The sequence below is a fragment of the Vespula vulgaris genome, chromosome 3 (assembly GCF_905475345.1).
Source record: "Vespula vulgaris chromosome 3, iyVesVulg1.1, whole genome shotgun sequence".
NCBI classification, from domain to species: domain Eukaryota; kingdom Metazoa; phylum Arthropoda; class Insecta; order Hymenoptera; family Vespidae; genus Vespula; species Vespula vulgaris.
Window position 1 is genome coordinate 7,323,635 of NC_066588.1, and position 24,455 is coordinate 7,348,089.

A 24,455-nucleotide genomic window follows, 5' to 3' on the forward strand; every position below is an offset into this window, starting at 1 on the left:
GTATTCGTCGTCGTCGTCGTCGTCGTCGTCGTCGTCATCGTATTTTGTAGAGCTCGTGGAAAAGTGGTCCAGAGAAAACGTAAAAAGAGAAAGAGAGAGAAAGAAGGGAGAGATCTTACGCGCTACTTTTCTCTATTGCATGAGACAAGGGGCACTAAAAGTTAACCTCGCCGACCGAGTCGAGACTAGCTAGCTATCCGTGTCTCGACTTGACTAGCTATCCTCCCCTCTTCCACCTCTTTCTCCTCCTTCTGTTCTTCCTTCACCTCCTTCTCCTCCTCCTCCTCCTCCTCCTCCTCCTCCTCCTCCTCCTCCTCCTCCTATAGGCAAGGGAAACCTACTTGAAGGTACTAGCTAAAACTGCATTCCAAGTTCGTCGTCGCTTCTGCACATTCGTAACGTCTTCTTTTCCGTTTTCCTTTCTTATTTCTTTCTCCAACACGTTTTCCTCTTTTTCTACAGTAAGATAGCTCTGTATATTCTCTATATCGTTGGAACATCGGTACAGTTCCCCATACAAGAAATCTCTCTTCCTTGGACTCGCGTCTCCACGTTCGTATACCTTCGGGAATAAGATCGTTACAACTTCTAGCATCGTTGGACCGGGACAGAGATACGGGGGATATAAAAATGCACATGAGGACTCGCAAGCGACCACCTGGCTCGCGATTGGCAAGTTAAAATGCCGTGACTCGGGCTACTCGCGTTTCAGATCCCGTTCTTTTCCTAACTACGTCGTTAAAGAATTTGTCGGCGGGTGTGGCTTTTTACGTTAAAAGAGATATAAGTCGAAGCTGAAAGTCGTTTCGAAAATATACGGGACTCGCAATTCTCGCCGGCTCGAATCGTATTTTAGATTTCGATATAAACCTTGTTAATTTGCCATTAGTTTCGTCGCTTTCGAAAGTTATTACGAACCGTTTACGAAGGTAGAACGTATACAAAATGGTACACATTCGCCGTTCCTCGGCAAATAATTCGCCGATTCAAGAACAACGAGATTTCGCTATAGTTTCCTTTTCATTTCTCCTCTAATAATTTCTACTTTCGACGAGAAATACTTATTCGGCCAATAATCCTTTCCTTTCAGTGCGAGTAATTGCGTTTCAGTGACGATCGTTTTTATTTCTTTTTATTTTCTTTTTTCTTTTTTGTTTGTTTTCCTTCTTGAACAATCACGACTGGCTGATGCTTTCAAATACGTCGGTACAAATTTTTTCCATTTCACTCGAGAGGAAAGCAAATAAAATCAGGATTGAATCGTCGACGCATCGTTAATAAATTATTTGGAACAAAGGTGACGCGGACATACTTCTTAAAATCCATCGAACGCGGCACGTCCCATACTGACAGATGTCGTCCCTTCACCTATCGCAATCTCCTCTCTTCTCCGGTTCTCGGCTTTCCGATTTCCGACATCCCACGGGACGGACTTTATTATTCGCAAACAACGTGGGATTCTGGCTCCCTAATTTGCAATAATTCTAAATTATCCCATTTCGCAGCCGGAGACAGGCGAAGACGGAAACGACGTACAGAAGAAGAGAGAAAGAGAAAGAAGAAGAAAAATGCTTTGGGGGAACGAGTCTTTTTATTACCCTATTAATCCCAACTAGCGCCTTATTTTTAAATTAACATTTTTATCTCCGGAGAAAACAAGCTCTTCTTCTCTCTACTTTATTCTAGCCTTCTACCAACCCATCCTTCGAATCCCTTCCATAGTCTCAGTAACCATCTCGCTCAACCTTCTGTCTTTTGTCTTTTTCGCTTTTTCTCCCTCCTCCTTTTTCTCTTCTTTTTTTTCTTTTTTTTTACCGCCACCTCCTCTTTCTCTCTTTCTACGTCACTCCACTCTTCTCTTTCACCGGTTTTTCCTCCATCGTCACTCGTAAAACACTGGATTATGGAGCTGAATTCTATTATCGTGGGCAGCTAGCGAGCCGGAACCGGTAAACGGCAGCTTTCAGAGTATCGTTAAATATCGTAACGCGATATCACTTTCGTGTTCTTCTCGATATAATATTTGCTTAGAATATTATAGGATATCAATTTTCTTATGACTTTAAGCTAAAACGATTCGCATATTTATTTATTTGTTTATTTATTTAGTTTTTTTTTTTCTTTTACTTTACATTACTTTGAAATTAAAGGGGAAGGGAAAAAAGGGACGAAAGAAAACGGAGAAATCGAGGCCGAAGTTTCTAACGTAAAATGCCTTCCCTTCGACAACCGAGTAAAGAGTTTATCCGAGTTCTTGCGAAAGAAGTTGCAGTATTTCTCTCCTTTGGTTTTCTTTCCCGTCTCTTCGTCTTCGCTTTCCTTGAACGATTAACTTTTTAAACAACACGAAGCATCTCTTCGATCTGCATCTCTTCCTACTTTTCCTTTTCTTCTTCCACTTTCAAGAAGTGTAGGTACTAGAAGAAAAAGAAACGAAAGAAAGAAAGAAAGAAAGAAAGAAAGAAAATAAAAACTAGCACGAGTTTTTTATCGGATAAAAGAAATACGTGAAAAATGAGTCTATCAAGAGGAATGGATGATAATAGGGAAAACGAGTAGATGATAGATAGTAGTAGGAAGTGAAATGGTCGATTTAGGAGAAAAAAAAAGGAGAGAATATTCCCATTCGAGATGCTAATGAGTTCGACGATCGATTAGCAATGCCGTAGTTTAGAGCGATAGAATAGTCAACATTAACATATTTATCAAATTAGTCACGAGCCTGTAACTGAATCAAACTAGATCGAAACGGCGTACGAACGAGAAGGGTAAATAACGATTGGAAATGCCTGAATATCAAATTATAATTGTTGTTTATCGTCGTGACGTAAATTATCATAGCGGTGATCCATTGTTTCCTCGATTGAACGGAGTGACGTTCGATAGTACGATAGACAAATGCGCTTAACGGAACGTTTCCATCGTGATCGACTATGAGCATGCAAGAGCTCGTTCATTCCTTGAAAACAATTTCAAACTATCCATCCAGTACTCTCCGAAACGTAGCTTGAAAACCGCATTACGCCATTTATACGTACCCGCATATTGGTTGAGGTTTATCGTACATTCAATTGGCAAACTAATTAACGATTTAATGCAACGGTGCTCCGCCCTAAGCTGCGGGCCTCTATTCTCTTTCCCTTTCGTTCTACCCATTTCCTTTCATCTCCCTTTGATGGTGGTGTCCGCTGGGAACCAGGCAATGGACAAGCTGCACTCTTTTGACTGACGCTCAAAGACTACCATACGTATATTTTTCACGACTAAAATCCTTTTTAAAACAATTTCATCTTGAGGATTATATAAAAAAAAAATTTCTTCCTTAGTAGAGACATATCATCAATGAAAAAAACTCACGAAATTTAGCATCCCCGGGTTGTTGGACTAATTAAAAGACTTTCGAGGTATTATCGAGAAAGGTAATGCATCGATTTTCAAGCTATCGAATTTTCTTTAGCAGATCTTTAGCAGATTTCATTAACAAGTACGAAGAAATGGTGTTACCTACGTATCGATAGGACGACGAAATACGTAGAGACACAAAAAAACACAAACGTCGGTAATGAAAAACAGTCCGCGACTAGGCCGGCTAAGCCGTGAAATCGGTGCATCAAATTGGATTTTTTTTTTTTTTTTGAACAAGCTTCAGCCGGAGGAATTCTGTTCTCGGCCAACAGGAAAATATTGTTGTCGGTGTGAAAGAGTGACAGGGTCGATCTTGATGAAATAACGGAAGGCACGATCGAATCGAACAACCCTCCCTTCAGTTTCTCTTTCTAATAGAAAAAGAAAGAAAGATAGAGGGAAACAGAGAGGAAGTGAGAAAGAGAGAGAAAAAGATAAAGAGATAGAGAGATAGAAAGATAGGTAGAGAGAGTGTGTGCGACAAAGAAATTTTCAATTTTTGTATTGGCTCGAAAGCACATGGTTTTCTTAACAGCTGCTCGTTCAAATTCGAGATTCTGCATTCCCTCTACATTCCATTTCCAGTAAAGAAAAGATTCTATGAAAAAGCAAATCGAACTATGGGCCGAGCTACGCCGTATGGCCGGAGGTCTAATATATGATAGTGGATCGAAATAGGTGCCGCTAATGCTATCAGCTATTGACACAGCCGACAGACCGGCGCGACTAAGGGTTAGTCTCCCCCTTCGGTTACGCTCGCTAGGGTGAGAGAGAATGCTATAACTGGATTGATTCGAGATAAGTCGCGGACAAATCCACGCTGCCCTCGACCACCCATACCGTGTTATGATTGCACAGTGGTGCCGGCTTTTGATCGTATGGAATTCCTATTGGAATTTCGTCTTGAGAATACGTATGAATCTTCTATGATTCATAGATCAAATTCTTTCTGGACTACTGTGTAAAACCATTGCTATCTTTGAGATTGATTTATATTCTATCTGGCAGAAACACTGAGATATTAAAAAGGATATTATTTGCAAGTCTACGCCATTGTACTGCAGACCGACTAGCTGATATATACGTTGCTACATCCGAGAGAAATTGGTGAAGTTTCCGAAATGGTAATATTCTCACTTTCACTAACGTCATCTGGAATTCTTTTCTATTTCTCTTATTATATCAATATTATATCAACCTCTATTAGAATCTCTGCTTTTCTGTTAACCCTTTACGCCATCAGAAATCTAAATAGATTTCAATAGAAAATATATTAAACTTGTACAATATTTCAATAAAACCTTAACGTAGAAAAAGATACAACGAGTTAAGAGGTTTGAATTAGATTTAAATACTTGTTTCGTATATTCGAACGGTATCGTAGTCGGATAGGGAGCAATCGATTTTAAAATACGAAGTAAATGTTGATCATGCATAATCAGAAGCGTCTGCGGTGGTTGTAGAGAAAACTTTCAGATGTTGAGGATAGGGTGGATCGTAAAAGAAAAAGAGAGAGAGAAAGAGAGACAAGAAGGCAACGCGAGAGGTACGTAGAAGGTGAATGAAGGGTAAAACGAGACGAGAGAGAAGAGAGAGAAGGAGGTCAGGCGTATATGAGAAAGGTAGAAAGAGGAACAGGAAGCTAGTGTGATCCAGGGAATAGAGAAAGGGAGAAAGATAGAGAGGGGTAGAGGTGGTGGATTAAATTTGCGCGAGTATGTCGTACACCATGAATATGGAGGACCTCGTTACTATACGTACCATTCTCGCGTATAGTGTAACATCGTACCAACCTACTCGCAGTATGCACACACTAGAGACCAGACCCGTCTTCAGCCCTCTTCCGTTTGCGTATCCCTTCTCCTACTACAATTTCTCTCTCTTTCTCTCTCTCTCTCTCTCTCTCTCTCTCTCTCTCTCTCTTTCTCTTTCTCTTTCTCTTTCTCTTCCTCTTCCTCTTGTCCCGCAGCGACCCGCTGTTGGTTTTATCGTTTAACATGGAGTTACCGTAAATTTCGCCGGAGAATCCTGATCTGCCTCGTAGTTACCTCTACCGAACGTTAATCCTCACACAATGGCTGAAAATGTATCGCCGTGTTTCCAACAGGAAGACATTTTCCTTGGAAATATCTGCGAATCGATCTCCCTTTTCCGTTGGATCTTTCTTCAAACCCATTTTACGTATTCTTCCAAAATTATCTCTTAGGAAACCAAACATAATTAATCGAACTGAATTTAAAGGAAAGAAGATATCCTCGAGATGAAATTGCAAAGTTACGATGGAAGAAAGTAAGAGAGAAGGAGAACAGGAACACGACAAGGAGAAGGATAGTAGTGGTAACAATTTGCTGGGCATGTTGAGATGATCCCAAAGTTGGCCCCAGGCGGGCCAATAATTGCGAACAATTACCGTACATCTCGAGTTGGCTTCGTATTGCTTCGGTAGTAGCTTTATCTACTGCTTACTATCACTACTCTGCCGGGAAAACAATTGTCTTTGTGATTCCGCGAGTCGGCCTCTATCTCCGCTTTGCAATAGCTTTGGTGCTGCAGAGTTTAGGTAAATGATGGTAGTTGCCAAGAAAATTTAGTGGTGTAATTTTTCGAAAGCTCCACGTCTCTTCGTGTACACCCTTGTCCTTACTTTTCTCTTTCTAACTATCAGTCTGTCTGTCTTTTTCGTTCTCTTTCTCTCTTTCTCTCTCTCTCTCCCCCTTTCTTTTTTTATCTGCTACTCTCGCCGTCTTCACTCTTCGTCTCTTTTTACCACGACTTCGTTGATCTTTTCCTCTTTTCTTTCTTTTTCCTTTTTTTTTTTTTTTTTACTTACCGACGTCAGACAGGTAAATGATTTTGTAGTAAATCGAGCCATAAAGAAAGTTTGATGTAATCTTAAAACACATCTTTTGATATTTTTGTAAAACGCGCTAAAGAATGCTTTTGCTTCACATTGGAATTAGTTTTTTATTCCGTAAATATATTCTAGAAGCTGGTGGAATAACACAACGAGGTATCCGTGTCCGAATAATTTTTCCCCCTCTGCTTTTTTCTCTTTCTCTTTCTACCTTTCTACTTCTCTATTTTCTACGGTCAGCTGCAACCATTATCTTTTTTCCTTCCTTCACCCACTCTTCCTCTCGCGCTCGGTTTTTTCCGGATTAGAGTTTCTCTTATTTTACCAAAAAGTATCGCACAAACTTGCTTTCTGCTAAACATTTTTTTATACGTCGGATGAAATACGGCTGAATGTCGGATCTCGTTTGCCGGGAATTAAAAGGGATTAAGCCTGATTAACCTTTCGGTACTGAAACGAATAAAAAACATTTTTTTATTTTAATCCTTTTATCATTTCCTCAGAGAACAATGTACAGTTAAAATAGTTAAGGTGCGTTCATGTTAAATTCGTATATCGTCGAATTATTGAAAATATTCAGTTATATTTTCGTTACGTTTTGTAGCGTAATTTAAGATGATTAATTTTTGGATTTCAGAAGGAATTACGAGAGAATACAAACTGCAGATTTACTGATTTCCGAATACAGTCTTATAAATTTATTATCGTCTTTGTAAAATTCAAAACATAGATTTATTAACTAATTACCGGTTTTATAGAATACAGACTTATTAATTAAATACCAGTTTCGTAGAATATAAAGGTAAGATCTAATACAGACTTATTAACTAATTATTGCCAGGGTTTACAGAGTGACAAAAACCGACTGACTTTCCAGGTCTTTCCAACCGATTCTTTCTAATTTTCTCCCCTTTGCTCGTACTTAATACGCCACTTCAGAAAGAGAAAGTCGAGAATATGCTTCCTATTGTTTCTTAAGAATATTACTCCTACGATTCTGATTGGTTCAAAATTTAATAAGAAGTCTATTGTATTACGAAGCGAGATTTGACTAACGGAAGATTCAAGGAATTTATTGAAATACAATTTTGTAAGCAAGGATATTGGAAATTTTCTAAACTATTTATGTCTGTTAACCATTTATGCGTGCGATGATTTAAAGAATTATAGAATGTTAACAACGGCGTGATAATAAGAGTTTGATAAATTTTAAACCGTACAGATTTATTTCCTGTTATAAGTGGATTCTTAGATTACGCATTCCTAACCTACAACGAGAAAAATAATAAGCGAGAGTAGAGAAAGAAATAAATTGTTATATTTATAAAGTGTTCTTCTGGTTAAATCTTACCATGTGAGGATTGAAAAGAATTCTTTCGATAAATTTTCAGCTTTTTCCAGCGACTATCTGCTGAGTGTTCGACGCTGATACGAGCAGATCTTCCCTGTTCGATTCCTATATCCTCCCACTCCCTCTCTTGTCCTTCTCGTTTCGTTTCTCACCCTCCCTTTCCCTATCTCTTTTCTCTTTCCTTTTCCGTTGGACATCCCCTACAAACTGGAGAGACGTGTGGTAGCAAATAACGTGTGATTGATTTCGCAAAAACCATACCTTCTGCTGGGGTCGCCGACGTCCCGTATAAATTGAAAAATAAGCTACACGTGTCCGCACGAACATTCCGACTCACCCGGAAAAATTCACGCACGTCGCGTTCTGATTCGTCGTTAGACTACACGAATGTCATCGGCCGGCCTGCTGTCGCTGCTGCTGTCCTGCCAAAAAAGAAGGAAAAAAGATCGAAATACTTCTATATATACATACGTACCGTCTCGGAAATAATCAATAAATTATACGACGTAAATCCTGTCGGAGAATTCCGTTTCCACGTATTACCGTCGATGCAGTTGGACAAATTTACGACGGGTTCTAAGTTAAACCGATCGTTGATAAAATATGGGATTCATCGACAAAGTGTCGTCTCAAATCGAGATTTTACATTAAACTCGCGCAATCTTGCTTCCTGCTACTGCATTATACGCGTAGGGGTATCCTATACACATAGATTCCCGTCGCTTTATCTGTTAGGTTTTCACGTAGATCTCTATTGAAGCGAATAAATTTTCAACGTGATTTATACAGCTGCGCTCTGTATTGTAGCGGTCCAGCTTGTTGTATATACATACATACAGACATATATATATATACACACACACACGTGTGTATATGCGTATAGATGTATATGAGAACTTGAGGCAGGCTCGGGTTATACTTTATAGATATTTTATGTAGGCATGCCGCATATATTTTGTACGGTCCATGCATGCCACCGTTCGACGGGAGACGCGTGTAACCTATGAGAGAGAAGAGCACAATGGACCCCACCCGATCCTCCTCTCCTATCCTCCACCCTATCTCTATTGATTCTGCATTCACGGTCGTGCGTTGCGGAAAAATATTTGCACTTCCATGCGATATAATATCCGACTCCTTATTGACTTCCCGAATATCTTTTTTCCGCTCCCTACAAAATCTCCCGAGAAACTTTCTTCTCTAACTTTTGTCCCGTGAAGGCTTTCTTTTCTTTATTCCCTTGCACGCTTACGATTTACGTAAAATTTCGAGCATTAAGATTAGAACGGCAGAATTTAACTACGCAGTGTAAGAAAAAGAAAATGTAAGAACGAGTAAATTTCGGATTGTAACCCGATGAAAATGTATCACCAACCGAGAAAGTACAACTCTCGTTATATTTCCAAGGAAAATTAATTCACGTTGAACGGTACGAGACAAGAGTAACAAAATATTCTTCGTCAAAATGCCACTCGCATCGTTATTATTGGATGGTACTATACGGTGCTGATAAGTGCGAGCGTTTCCACGAGTTACACGGAAAGAATAACTCAATTTACGATGCAGTGCTCAGAGAACTACCTACCGACGAATGTAAATCACTCTTTGGAGAAAAAAAGAACGAGAGAGAGAGGGGGGGGGGACTGAGATAAAATAAGCTACGCATCCGTTTTCCCGATGTAAGGGGAAAAGTTAAATAATAAATTCGCGCGGCGTTTTCGAAATCCTCGCGTGCTCCGCCGATCGACGTTCGAGTTAATTGCATTCCTACGTTATAGAGAGAATATATGACAAATCGTCCGTTGCTTCTGCTACTTTTTTTTCTTTCTCCTTTATTTCATTCTATTTTAATCACGATAGTCTGTACAAGCTTTCACGATAAACACGTTAACGTTTTAACTTTGTTAGTACGTTAACTTTCATAGAAAGTATTTCACAGTCGCCTAAAATGAACTTTCGCGTACAGCACAGTTCGTTACGTATTTGCGAAAGAACGATCTATGCATTGTTGCGAAAATTAATTACATAAAACTTGAGGAGAAACATTACAAACCCGTACACGTATTGTTCTTGGGTAGAAGGATGATGCCATGGACATAATGATTAATCCATAAACGAGCGGATATTAATTAATTATAAATAATGAGTAAAGGCGTTTGACTCGGTGGGAGAGTCGCCCCTTCAAGATCGAGCAATTTCGCTAGATGACGTGCGTCTTTTCTTACCAATTAATAGATGATTAATTACCAGGATGACACTTTACATTTTCTCGTTTACCGCACCTCCGATATGCCGTAGACACTCGCGTTCGCTTCCTTTACCTCTTGTAATTAAACGATTTTCGCTAAGTAACGGGATAGCCTTCGTTCGAAGATAATAGAAAAGAAAATATATCAATATATATGTATGTATTCAATTTGTATGTCACATCGTAGCAGAAGAAACGGAATTTTAATTTCCCATCGAGCGAAAAGTTTATCTATCGAAAACATTCGAACTCTAGGAACGAGCGTAGCATTAAAAAACTATTTTTTAACGCGTATGAATTTTTATTCGTGGTTCATGATTGTTCGTTCGCGGCTTTCAGGATCGCACACACGTTCGCCCGCATTTCGTATATAGGAAAAGCGACAGTTCGTTTCTACGATTCGTTCGTTCTCGGTGATTGCGCAGTGATTGCCACGTCACTCACAAAATCAGCCGGTCTGCGCTTGGCGAATTAACGCAATTTCCAAAACAAACGGGCTTTACCTGCATTCCGCGCCTAGGGTACATCGGTTACGTATGGTATGCGCAGTTTGTATGTACGGTTTAATTGCGAATTTCGCCGCAAACGTCACTCGTTTATTACACCCGGAAAAACGCCAAGGATATCACACTGAAATTCGGCGTGCACTCGTATCCGACCTATCCATCGTTCAAGCTTGCATTTATCTATTATTCAAAGCGAATCTCGCTAACTCGTTCGCTGTTCTAGTTAAAACATCCCTTTGACCAGGTACGAGAGTTCATTCCCCTGAATTTTCGGCGAAAAACTAGTTTGCTCGACTAGCTACGAGAAATCAACTACTTGCCAATGTCAATCGTTTAATTTTTTTTTTTCGATTGTTCGATCGAATCTCTCCTTTTTTCGAGTAACTTTCGCCCTCTTATTTGTCGCTAGAAGCGTCAAAATAATCGACAGAAAGCTTTTTTTATAAACTCTAAGGAAATGTTTCGTCGTAGAAACGCCGTCAGTCGCTTTAAATCAGGCTGGTATTCCACCCTCGATTTCGCAGCCTGAGGCCTTTCTACCCTATATTTCAATCAGTGCTCTTGACAGACCCCCTCCTCAACTTGATGCAAGAACCACTTTTCCTCCTGGCAAATTAATCGGTAAATTAACCATGAAAAATTAATCATCGCATTTTCGAAGAGCGCACATCGTTTCAAATGTTCCATAACTTTTCAACTTTCCTCGTCGAGTGCTGTTGTATTTTCGAGAACGTATAAAAATAAAGGAGGTTATAACAACTAGCGAATATTATCCTGAAAATCAAAAAGCACACTTTTTCAACTGTGAACTTCATATCGTTTTCCACGTATTCGCATTTTCAAACGATATTGAATTATAATTTCGTCAAATCGAATAAACGTTTCTGTGTGTAAATGCTCTTAAAAAAAAAAAAAACAAGAAAATAAAGAAAACTATCTCGAGGTAGCATCTTGGTAGTGGTCATTAGTTAAATTCGTATCCTCATTAGTTAAATCCCATTTAAACTTTTTCGCCTTATTCGCAACATAATTCACTTCCGACCGTGATAAGTACAACAATGGGCGACAAGAATCGGCCAGCCGGAAGATCGTTTTTGTTGTTTAAATGACTCTCCCGTAATACCTAAATGAAAATAAGAGAAAACTTCAAAGACCAAGACGGAAGGGAAAAAATGGTGAGGGTTTTCTACATAGCTATCTCTTTCTCTCCTTTATCCATCTTTCTCTTTTCCTCTTTCTCTCTTTCGCTTCTTTTTTCTATTTTCTTAGAAGAGGTCTCGTTTGAATCAAAAGAAGAAGGAGAGGAATTAAGAGGAACTGCGAGATAAGAAAATGAAACGAGAAAATGGTAGAAAGCAAAAGATAGAGGTTGTTAGGGAAGAGAAAAAGGCGGTATTCTCAACGCGACCATTGGTAAACTATGTATTCGTTGAACCGATTGAAAGCGCTGTAGCGTACAGGCAAAGGGATACAAAAGAAACGTTGAGCTCGCAATAAAAGTTCCCCGTAAAGTGAGTTTTTATTTCGCAAAGTCGGGCGGGTCACCCGCGGGCTTTTGTTTCTTCTTTCTCTTTCTCTCGCGTTCTTCTTCTCGGATACTTTTCTCTCCTTCCTCCACCCACCCATTGTCTTCTCTCTTCGGCCACCTGGAAGCCCGACAATTCTTTGGTTTACTTTTTTAGTCTCAGGTACACGCCCTACTGTACGTTTTGCTTTATTTATTTAGTGTAGCAAGGCATTCTCATAAGCCCCTTTCTCACCCTCTTTCTCTCTTCTTCTACTCTCTTTCTTTCGCTTTCTCTCACGCTCCTCGTGCTTTCTTCTTTCTGCTTCTCATCTCTTTATCTGCTTTGCGACTGTGGAACGTGCATAGCTATGAAAAGATTTTTATAAAACCTACACGGTGTCCACGAAATACATCCTCGCGCTTTTCCAAAAATCTTTTACGATACCTTTATATCGATCGTCGAGATAATCGCGATATAATAATAAAAATCGCAAACACGTTTTTATGCGTGCAAATGTTAAAGAGTCGATCGACACAACCGTACCATTCTTTCTTTTTCTCTCTCCTTTTTTTTTTCATTCCTCTTCATGTTTTTTTGCTACATTCTCTCGGTTTCTCTCGAAATCTCCCAAATCCTATAGACGATGTATGCGTTCCAACGGTGCCACGAAAAACGGCGCGTAGGCACACCCGGAATGTCTTGGTTTCTGAATAATTTTTGTAAATTGGTCCCATATGTATGAGCGAAGCCCCACCGAATTCAGGACTAAAAAGGGATGTGGAAGGTACGTACGCGGGTGTACACAGACAAACGCATACATACGTCTTTCGTTTTACTCTCCGCATGCCCTCTTTTGCTGTTCCTCGACTCACTCACTGAGTTTACGTCTCTCTATCTGACTCCCCCTTTCTCTCTCTCTCTCTCTCTCTCTCTCTCTCTCTCTCTCTGTTTCGCTCTTTCCAACACGGACACGCCTATCTCTCTCTTTTCCGATTCTTTTTACTCTGTCTGTCTCTTTCTCTCTCTCTCTCTCTTTCTCTTCCTCCTCCTACTCCTTTTTCTACCCTCACACACGTGCCATTTCAGTAGTGGAATTTTAAAACCGCCCCCGAAGAAATAAAACGGCTTTATGGCCGACGCACTAGATGTGGCTGGATGGTTACTTTCCAAAAATATAACGTCTCAGTGGTATGTCTCCCTTGATATACATTCGCGTATAGTTTCTATGACGCATACGGTGCATTAACAAAATACATCATCTACGGTCTTGAAGATCGACTATGTAAAAGTGCAACGGATATGACGAGACTCGAGTTGACTGCTCGCTCCACCATATACATTAGCTATGCTAACCTTTTATATCCTCCGGCTTATACGCACTCTCTACCGTTCGCTCGTTCGTGAATACTCCGACTACGCGGTTTATAGAAATTATTTTTATTTAATATCCTTTCCCAACATACATTTCCCATAAATAGTCACCATCGTTCCTTGCCATGTATAATTATATCAGGAGTGATTTAAAAGACGTCCATTTCCCTCGGATATTTAAATATGTTTAGAATCTAAACGAACGAGCACGAGTTCGCACTTAAAATTCTCTTTATATTTTTCTTTTTTCAAATATTTGGATATATCGGTGTATGTGAAAGAAAGAGAAAGTGAAATCTTGAAAAGTGATTTTTTAAGAGACCGTCGTTTAAATGACAGGTCTATTCAAGCTTGTTATCGCTTAGCGCCGTGAAAAGTTGCAACTTTAAATCACCCTGAATATGAGAATTCATGCGGGTAAACATAAGTTATTCACCCCTAGCTGGCGAGCAAGAGCTACTGCTGCGTTTCTCGTTGATATCCTTAAGCAAACAGGGTGACACGCGATACCATATGACCAGAATGGCGCGTAGGAAATGGGAATATCTTGCGACGCTTTCTTCTGAATTTCGATGATGCTTTCTATCATCGCATCGTATCCGTTCGAATCGTCTACGGAGACAAATAGCTTTCTATATTGCCAGGGGGTGAAAATGAAAACGATATCGGCTCTACCGTCCTCGAATTTCCAATTGGTATTTCTTATTCATGTTCGATGTCGTTTGTTAACAATTCGAAAAAACATATCGAATTACGAAGTATTTTATTATAGATACGCGGTTCAGCGAACTTGTGTCACCCTTAAATAAAAACTCTTCTCGATCGTTACAATTTATATACGTCGAACTTTTCTAAAGAAAATTTTATAATAAAACTCTACGGTCTTATATATAAATTATCCTGGATAAAATTATGTGCTTTGTGCAATACACGGTATCGATTACTTATATCGTGTATAAAATTAATTCCACGTCTCGGAAATACGCGCTAAATAGAATGACAGTGTGCTTTGTATTTTATGGGGTAGATTTTAAACAGAATACGAAGACCGTAAAATAATGGTGGTTAAGCACGATTCGAAGGCCTACTCTCCGCATATCCGTTGACCTTTCTACTCGATCCTCTTGGTCATCTTGCGGTGAACGTACTGGCCGATACCAGTTTGACCCTTAAGAAGGCACTCCATCAAAAGGGTAGCTTTTATACCTTTTATATTTACGAGGGATGTTTCTTCTTCCACGCGCCGGCTTCTTCGCGATAAGAGTTACGCTCGTATATCGACCATATCGGCTTCTTTTATCCTTGAGAAAGCAGAGCTACGCTTCGTTCGTTCTTCTTGCGTAAAATCGAGCCAGAGGGACGTTCTATCTTTCTTCCTTTTCTCTTTTCGTTGTCCTTTCAGAACTTCAAACAAACGGATAACGCGAAAACAATTACTAAATGTCTTTTCTTCGACCATTGCAATAACGAAAATATAGACGTATTATAGTCGAAAAAGGAACGACAATAATGGCCGACAGCCATCGTTCGACACCTTTTCACTCTTGATTCATCGTCCTACAATTTCTTCCCTCGAGAGTTGTCCATATCTCTTAAAAGGAACGGTAACCGTTGTATGTGGTGTTTTGACAGGAAGAAGAGGTTCATCGATCGTCGAACTCAGCCAACTGTCCTAAACATCCTTTATCCTGACAGCCGGCAGACCTCCGATTCGCTAAGGTAAGACGAATGGAAACTCCGTGTATCCCCTTATCGAGTATCTTTCTCTGTCGATTTGTCGGATAGCTCAAAATCGTTCCGATATTCATCGATTTATTTCATGATATACAAACCTATCAAAATACGACAGCTATTACTACCCTAGATATACAAAGTTTTAATTACAATTAAAATTATTTAACTTGTGATGATAAACAAATAAATAATAATAGTAACAATAATGATGAGGATGATGATGATGATGATGAGGATGATGATGATAATAATAATAATAATAATCATTTTGAACAGAAGCTATGCCAAAAAAAGGAAGGCTAGACATAGCCAAGAGAACACCGAATGATATACGACGAGACAGAAAATGGTATCGTACTCGATGCGGATCCCCGTAAATTTCTTTCTCCCTGCCCTATCCTTTCTCGCATGGTTAACTCCCTTGCGCTCATCGACTGCATGATTATGCAGCGAACTGGTGCAGCCTCGGAAGTCCGCATATTTTTATGCGGATTCGCGTATGCGCACTATAACGATGCTGCCGAGGCAAAAGGGCGATTCATCGAAGGGCAGGAAAAAAATAAAAGGAATAGAAAGTGTTCGCAAAATATACTGGAACTGCATAACTGTGTATGAAAGGGAAAACCGAGAACATGGAAAATATAAAGAGAGGGAGAGAGAGAGAGAGTAGATCATGAGGTCGTGTTATCTTCGTTATCCGCATTAACATAATCGTTGAAGCATTAAATTCGACAACGATCGTTCGACCGTATCGCATCGTTCGAATCGATTCCAGCATTAAATACGCTAAGCAAATTACATTTCACAATAAAGTAAATAAAAAGATTTTAATCGAATCATCGAAATGTTATTCGTACTTTGCAATTCATAAAGATGACTATTCATATAAAGATGATATATATAAAGATGACTATAAAATTTTTCTTTCGTTCCTTACCTGTCAATTCTAATCCAAACGTCCATTCATTGTCGTCCATTGGTCATTTTTATTTTCCTAAGAGAATACTAATTCTACCATTTCGCTCGTTCGTCCTTCTAACGCAAAAATTTCATTTTAGTTTGAAAAAATAGTACACCGTTTCCAGTCGTAAAAAAAAAATCAGGAAAAACAATGTTCGGGAAAGGTTGACGGTACGGTTGGGTGCATAAGAGCGAACTCAATTCGATATTTAAATCGGCCGAGCGAAAATAAAGCGGATTCATCGATTTCTTTGAAAATAAATGCACTTTCGTGAACGCGCATGAGTCGACGGGCAAATTCGATAATCGTGAAAAGCACGATCTGCGTGGGTGGGAAAGCGTTGGAATCAAAATAACGCTCGAGAGCGCGGTTAATCGTATCGATTTAATCCTTTCGTTTAGCGGCGGAGAATGCGTCGGAACGATTAATCGCTATCGTTAACGCGTCGCGACTTACGACAACGCCATTTAGGACTTCCCGTCACGCGAGCTGAGTCCAACGAAATCGTCAACACCCTTTAGGTTCCTTAGGGTGAAGTTCTATACAACGACGAAAATTTATTACGTGATTCTAACTCTAAGTCTTTTGTTTGTAAAATTTTTACAAAAAGAAAGCTTACGTAAATGTTTTACAAATGCAAGGTAAAACCAAAAAATACAACAAAATTGAATACACGCCAAATAATAATTTTGATTTCTCAAACTACTTTAGAGAGAAAGAGAGAGAGAGAGAGAGGGAGGGAGGAAGGTAGAGAGAAAGAGAGAGAGTTAGAAGAAAAGCGCGTTTAGAGAGTGAGCGTAACGAAAGAATATGGAAAGTGCAGTAAATAACGGTTGGAAAGGGTAATGTTGCATGAACGCGATAAGCCGTCACCTGGGGCATGTGTATTCTTAAGAGGTGATTCTAGCATCCAGCTTGGGTTTGTCCGCTTGGTATCAGCCGAGTGCCATTCGTCCGATCCTCCTAAATAAATAGCAAACAGATAAGAAGGGTCTGGGAAAATGGTGAGAGAAAGAGAAAGAGAAGGGAAAAGTAAAGGAAAGGAAAAGGAAAGGAAAGAAGAGAGGAGAAAAGAAAAGAAAAGAAAAGAAAAGAAGAAGAAAAAAAGACGACAGAGGAAGGCTGCGCTTCTTCGACTTTGCGTATGTTTCTTTCGTGAATGCACGTGTGCGGAGCCAGAGATAGGCGCGAACAGGAGCAAAGGTCGATTTCTTGAGACTCAAGGAAATGGTCGTCGTCCGCCAACAGGAAGAGAAAAGGGAGAAGGGAGAGTGACTCGCATTTCTCTTTGGAAGGCCGACGACAAATCGCTTTGACGTGGCTGTCGGTCGGAAAATTTCGCTTCTCCCGAGGTTACCGCTGGAAACGCGCGATCACTCATTGCACGTCGGCCCAGATTCCTGTCGCGACGATTTGTTCGCTCGTTCTACTCTTCACGAGCAACCCCTCACTCTTTTTTTCACTGTCTCTCTCTCTCTCTCTCTCTTTTTCTCTTTCTCTTTCCCTTTCTCTCTCTTTTCGTTTTTACGAAGCTCCGCAGAAAATAGCTTTTCTTCTCCTTCACATTAGTTTTATTTTCGTGCCAGCCAAAATTTCATGCGTTGGGATCGTCGTTTGCATAATACCGTTTAGTAAGAATACGATGTCGCTTTATCCTGCCACGTTTGACGTACCGTTTATTCTACCTTTCTCTCTCTTACACACATACACAGACAAATTTGTGCGTACGCACGTTCACTCTTGCACAACAAGCAAGTTTCCCTAGCGACCGTCACGACTCTTCCGAAGTCATTCAAATTGGTTTTTTTCAGCCGGATTATTCCTCGGATTTGCATGAAAATGAAACTTTCATAGATGGGCGAAATTAATGAATTTTAATAAGGACTCTCTGTTCTTCTCGTGGTTCGAAGCCTCCACCCTTCCTCCTTCTTCTCTTCTTTCGGTTCTCTTTCGTTTCTTCCATCTCCTCTTTCTCCGTTTCTCCACGACGCAACACTGCTACTTCGTCCCCATTATCGTCAGATAAATTAAATGCGCTAACACTGCTGTAAAAAGTTTAGACTTTCAAGACCTCGACTTACCGTTCATCTTCTTCCCTCGTTTGTCCCTGTCGCATCTTCTTCTCTTTAATACGATCCGATGTACAATCGAATTTCCATCAATTAAAATAAATATGCATCAATGTGTAAATCAAACTTTTCTTTTCTAGCTGTCATTTAATAACAATTTTGATAAAGTAACAAATTAATTAAGAAATTTAATATTTCGTTATTATCAAAGATCTCTCTGTTGTTTCAGGTAAGATGACCGACAAAGGAATGCTCGCGATGATCACCAGGACTTATCGGCCGCGAAGGTACGCGAAGGTTGTAAATTTATAAAGAAATATTTTGACGGTATTCCGCTCGATTAGACGAGGTGTCGACTTAGCCACACATTGCTTTTTCGCATGGTTCAACGGAGTGATATATGGAGGGTTTCGAGAAGAAAGAAAGAGAGAAGACGAGAGTTTATAAGTTGGTAATTTGAAGCACGGGGCACGTACGCGGATCCAGATCTTTGCGGCACCGAAATAAATCAAGCACCTACGTTTTCAACCCCCTTCCGTTTTCTTCCCTTTCTTCCTTCCTTCCTTCCTTCTCTTTCGTCGTTCTTTCCAAGCTCAAGCTTTACTCACCCTTTCTCCTTCTCCCTCCCTCTCTCTCTCTCTCTCTATCCCTCTTTCTTTCTCTCTAAAACAGCCCTCTTTCTCTTCTCGATCTTCGCGCAAGTCCGCGGTTATTTATTCGAGAATTACCATCGCTTATAATAAGCCCCTCTTTATTCTCCACTGGCGTGTCGACCATGCCGCTCGGCACTGGAACAGATTTTCCAGTGATTTAATGGAGACCATCGCGAAAATAGGAGGAAAGGACCTGAAACTAACATCCTTGGCCGACCAATCGTGCCACAATCTATTTGATCGTACTTACTTCTTCGAAATTAAAAAGAAAGGAAGGATTAAATTTCTACGATTATTCTGTGAGATAAAATATTTTCTTCTTTTTAATATAAGTGTATCTAATAAGAAACGAGATATCTTCTATTATGTTTTATCGTTGTCGTTACAATATTCTGAATCTGTGAAACGCATCAGTTTCTTCAAATTACGTGTACTACTATGATTCTCCCTTTCGCAACTCGATCGCCATTGTTTATTTTATGATTTTTCCGTTGAGAAGGGAGGACAATGTTTATAGCATGAAAACTCGTCATCCCTCGATACGCTTTCTCGAGATTGATCCGAAAAGAAAAAGAAAGAGAGAGAGAGAGAGGAAGAGAAAGAAGATGAAAGTTGGAGATTCGTGTCCGATCCTTTTCTCAGAACCAGTTTGCGTATCATCTATCCTCCTCGCTATCGTCTCGCAGAATGTGAGCCAGGATAGGAAGTCCCTCCGATAAGAAGTAAGAGTTTTCTGCGCGCGCAGGAAAACCCACGCCCGGGGGGTGTGGTCACAACTATCGTCGCCCCCCTTTCACGTAGTAGGACTGAGTGTGATCGAGAAAATATGAGAGAAAGTACGAGGGCATAATCGAGGAGAACGGTTTGGAGAACGCGCAAGTAGTAAATCCCAAGGATTAGTCGGACGGAAATTAGTGATCTTTCGTTAAAAAAAAAAGAAAAAAAAGAAAACAAAAAAAAACAAATTAAAGAGTACAAAATGATCGCGGACAAAGTCTAATTCGAGCGGATTAGAATTAATCTTTGAAAGGGGATGAAAAGAAAAAAGAAAGAACATATTTGCACTATCCTTTTGTTCTTCGTCCGTTGTTATCATCCTATAGTCAAATTTTAAAGCGATTAAAGGGATGACACGAGACAAGGTAGGATGAAAAGATAAAGAAAGAAAAGGAAAGAGAAAAAGAGTACAAAAAAAAAAGAAAGAAAGAAGGAGAAGAATGACTATCCCATAGAATTTCTGCTTGTATCGAAGCGGACGGAAGAAAGAAAGCGCGGGTATTCTGCCGGACGGACATGATCACGCATTGAATCTCATTGGTGATAGCCACGAGTGGCGGGTAATATATCCACAGCGCTCACCCAGCAAAGCTACCATCCCAGCCATCCGTAAGCGAAGGTCGTTGCGAGCGTCGTTGCGACCGTCCACTGTCCCCGGTGTGTGCGGCCATTGTGCGAAGCTTTGTTCGAACGGTGACGGGGTCACATTAATCTGTCTCTCGCTCCCTCCGCATACTCTCGCTGTACGTTATAGAAGCCCGACCGCTCGCACATTCGCGTTCGAGTGAACGACGGGGGTGGCAAGGGTGGTTGTCCCTCTAGGTATACGTCGAATATCGCGAAACTCGAGGGCTGGACTTTCGCTTCGAGACCACGCGGAAAATCGATCGATTTTTGATTCCTTCGCTAACGATCTATCGAGCTTTTATTTTCGATCGTCCTTTCTTTTTTCTCTTTTTTATTTCTTTCATCGGTCGTAATTCTTAAACATTACATTTTTATTGTAATATTAAATACATAGTTGATTACATCATTATCTTTATTTTTCTTCTATCGTATCTATTTTTTTGGATCAACGCGATATTATTACTATTTCAATCTCTCTCTCTCTCTCTCTCTCTCTCTCTCTCTCTCTCTCTCTCTCTCTCTCTCTCTATCGGACAGCTGCTTTATTCGTTGCTCACACTCGATCCATCAGCTTTCCCCTTAGATCTCGATCGCTCTCGAGTACCATGCATCTCGAACTTGTATCGTTGCCTTCGCCCTGACACTTTAACCACCCATCACAAATACTAACTCGTACGCACACACATCGCCCATATACACACATACACGCATACACTCTCGCGCGTTTTACGGTTATTGCTCCCGCGAGACCTTCTGCCCATTTTACTCCCTCTCTCTTTTGCCTTTCCCTCTATACCGATACAGAAACATTTTCGGAGTATAGTGCTCGCGCGAACGACCACGAAGATGATCCTGTTAAACTTTTATATCGATCTTCGTCTTATTATTTTTAGTTTTATAACGATTTGTAAAGAAATGCGTTTGATTCACTACTTTGATGATTTTTTTATTGTACTCATCTTTTATATTTTTTGAAAGAGCACGTTAATTGATACATTACAGTTTGAACGGATAACGAATTCAACTTCTAATATATTATTTTGTAGTTTTCCGAATGAGATGTACAAAGAGACTGCTAAAAAGAGAAAAATCATTAGTCAAACGTTCGTTGTCGGCCGTTTAAGATGACATTAGAATCGTAAATCGTTCTATCGACTATAAAAAGAGATACGGTTCAGTTAGGTAGGCCGATTAGATCGTGTACAAGCTCGCTATCGTCAATGCCTTTATTTGCAAGCCTCCCTCTCTTTTTTATCGTGATAGCACGTATTTACGTTTACTCGAAATGACTGATGATGTTACAGATCGACGTTACGTTCAACCTATATATAATGTACTATATTAACTGTTTATTTTTACTGTTTATTCTTGAATCGTATTTGATTTAATCGTATTTAAAAATTATTGATTATAGAGTAACATTCATTCGTTATACGATTGGAATACTTCTTATTTATAAAACTGACGTAATTAAAAGAAAAAAGAAACGTGCTATAATATTTAGAGAGAGAGAGAGAGAGAGAGAGAGAGAGAGAGAGAGAGAGAGAGAGAGAGAGAGAGAGAGAGAGAGAGAGAGAGAGAGAGAGAGAGAGAGAGAGAGAATGACAATTAATTGATATAACTTCGGTGATGTTAATGACAATGGTTAATTTATAATTCGTCTATCACCGATATACACGAAACGAAGGAGCAATCACTCTTAAAATCACTATATCGTAACGACTGGTAAGAGAAATGATTAGTAAAGCACCAAGAAAAAATTTGCGAGGAACTTTTACTGAGAAAAGAATCACACCAACGGCCGACCTCCACATGACACATGAAATTCCTTCGTTTTCCATGATCAGTATGAAAATGTACTTACGTTATTTATTGACTAAGGAGATTTTGTTTCTTAGCGTTTAAAAACTATAATACGTATGTACGCCGTGTGTATCGTGCCGGGAGAGTCACCTGTTCACGACGAACGATTCGCTCCTGTTACATTGTTTCGAGGCTCGATAGACCCGTGACAGGAGGGGGTGCGTGCGCATTCCTATTTCGAGTTTCGAGACATCGGCCGTTGTATCGTGGCTGTATCGATTCACCCCCACTACTATTACCTACCCTTCGTGGTAGGGATACACCACGGGCAACCCATTCTTCACGAGGCAAAATTTCATGCTTCTTTAGAAACATAAATTTTTTTTTACATCTATTAAAAAGAAGTCTGTTAACTTCCAACATTTCTTTCATATGACATTTAACAAAGAAACTGTAAAACGTTAACGAACTGCGTCGGTATTTAAAAAGAATTTGATTTCTTTTAATTCGTTGAATTCCTACAAGGACAATTATTGGAACATTCATTATGCTTTTTTATTGTTAAGGGATGATTATCTTTGAAAATATTAGTGTCAAAGGATTAAGTTATTACAATAGTCAGTAATTTTTTACGGGTCTAAAAAGTAACGAGTAAGAAGAAAATTCCGAAGAGGGTAACATGGACTTGTACAGCGTTCCCCCACTTCGACCCAAGACACCCCTTACTGTAGAAACGTCGAACTACCCCTACATCCCCTCCGACGTTGGAAAAGCATCCGTAGTTCGGCCATCGTCCGTAGGATGGCGACAGCGTTCGGTTTTTCCTCAAAAAAGTGAAATGCTAACCACCCCTATGTTGGTAAAGTGGAGTGTCATCTTTTACCGATAAAATTTTCGAACTTTTACGCGGGCTCCGCCAGAGCGAACACTCGAGTTAAATCTCTTTCAAATTTCAAGCGCACGTACGAATAAAGAAGATATATAAATGAAAGACGAAAGGACGCAGGAAAGATCGAAGGAAAGTAGGTGGTGGTAGGCGGTAGGAAGGGAAAGTAGAAAGGTAGGAAGCAGGAAAAAATAATACTCACGCCACATAGGGTAGTACAGTAATTTTCAGAGCAGTCGTGCTCGGCTTGTAGCAGGGTAAGCGTGACTGAGGGCGATACGATCGAGATCGCGCTGGACGGATAAGCGGCCGCCAGCTAGGCCGTTTTATTTTCTAGTTTAAAATGTAAAATAACGGGAATTTCGCAAATTACAGCGGCGAGCGTTATTTGTACAAAGTAATGCAGCGAGCGTGCCTGTCCTTTTCTTTCGACTCTGGCTTGCGTCTGACTTCGGCACTCTCTTACCTTCCACATCCCGTTCACCTCTTTCAACCAGACCACTTTTCAACTTTTTCTACGACTCCAAGCTCTCGAGTACTTTGCATTCGGTTTTGGAATTTCACCGCGGTGTCGGCTCACGCTATCATTATTTTTAGGGGTGGAATAAATGCATTCGTTTCCTTTTCTCTTTTTCTCCCTTTTTCTTTCTTGAATCTAAGGGCGACATGGCACAGGACCGTAGAAATGAACGATTCTATTGGCATATATGTATGTGTATATTTCTTACGATTACATGTATAACGTTACAACTTTCTCTTTCTTTTTCCTGGTTTGTATTCGTTCGCGTGCATAGCTCATCGTTAATGCTAAAGAAGACGGTAGTCACGAGCAATGTCATTTCTAATTTATTTCTCTTCGGTATTCCCATTTTTCATTATTAAGCGTGTCGATGTAATTATGCTAAGCCCTTAGAGTATACTTAGTTCTTCTGTCAATATTATTTCCTTATTTATCTTTCAACGACTGTACCACTTCCCTTACGTCATCTAAATTTTATCAGGATACCGTACGTGTTACTAAACCTAACGATTTTGTTCTATTCTCATTCGCTTTCTCTCTCTCTCTCTCTCTCTCTCTCTCTCTCTCTCTCTCTCTTTGTCTGGTGCAATCAACGAAAGGAGAAACGAAAGAGTAGGAAAAGTACGATCATAGATATCGTTGCGAATTTATGACCTCACTCGGACTTGAAATATTTCACGAGAAAAGTCAACGTCGAGATTTTACGCTTATTCTCTTTCGGAAAAATAATAAAGTTATTCGAGGCCAGTCCCCCTTTGTTCTACTATGGTTATTCTTGCTTAAATGAATGAAGACTCGACTCGGTAGATATGAGCTGGACGGAGTGTGTAGTTTTAAAGGGGGATTTAATATCAGAGTAACCAGATCCGGGTTCATCATGGTCCGCGTGGATCCGCTTACAGCCCTTTGATAATCGAACACCGGAAAACCATTGCGCCCGTAACTGCTTCGTCCAAGTCTCATATCGTATCGTCACGTAAGCTTGAATCTTCATAAAGATTATACTCGACTAATAATTAAAATTTAATAACATCTAATCCAAGCTAAACATTTAGGAAATTAGAAAGAAACTTTTTAATCATCGTCATGAGACATTAATTTTCTATACAATACATCAAAAGAATTAATATTCGTTAATCATTATAGCGTTTCCTTTTTTAACTCCCTTTTTTGAAAACGAAA

General features: G+C 39.9%; 1 protein-coding gene and 1 long non-coding RNA gene across 6 annotated transcripts in view; one reads left to right on the plus strand and one right to left on the minus strand.

The window, feature by feature from the left end:
* The window catches only part of LOC127062112 (nucleolysin TIAR), a 387,317-nt gene that overhangs the window by 88,439 nt on the left and 274,423 nt on the right, over positions 1-24,455 (plus strand). Inside the window, exon 1 of one of the 5 annotated variants that reach the window (XM_050989798.1) lies at positions 14,906-14,962. The exons of 3 other annotated variants lie outside the window; for them this stretch is intronic. The gene's annotated coding sequence lies outside the window, so the exon portion shown is untranslated. Of the gene's footprint in view, positions 1-14,905; positions 14,963-18,275; positions 18,295-24,455 lie in introns of those variants that run through there. One more of the 5 variants, XM_050989796.1, reaches the window with a different exon arrangement.
* Positions 14,748-22,069, minus strand: LOC127062128 (uncharacterized). Its single transcript, XR_007781070.1, has 4 exons — positions 20,020-22,069; positions 16,812-16,901; positions 15,915-16,012; positions 14,748-15,075 (listed from the first exon to the last, which is right to left on the minus strand). It is a non-coding gene; the product is annotated as an uncharacterized LOC127062128 (long non-coding RNA).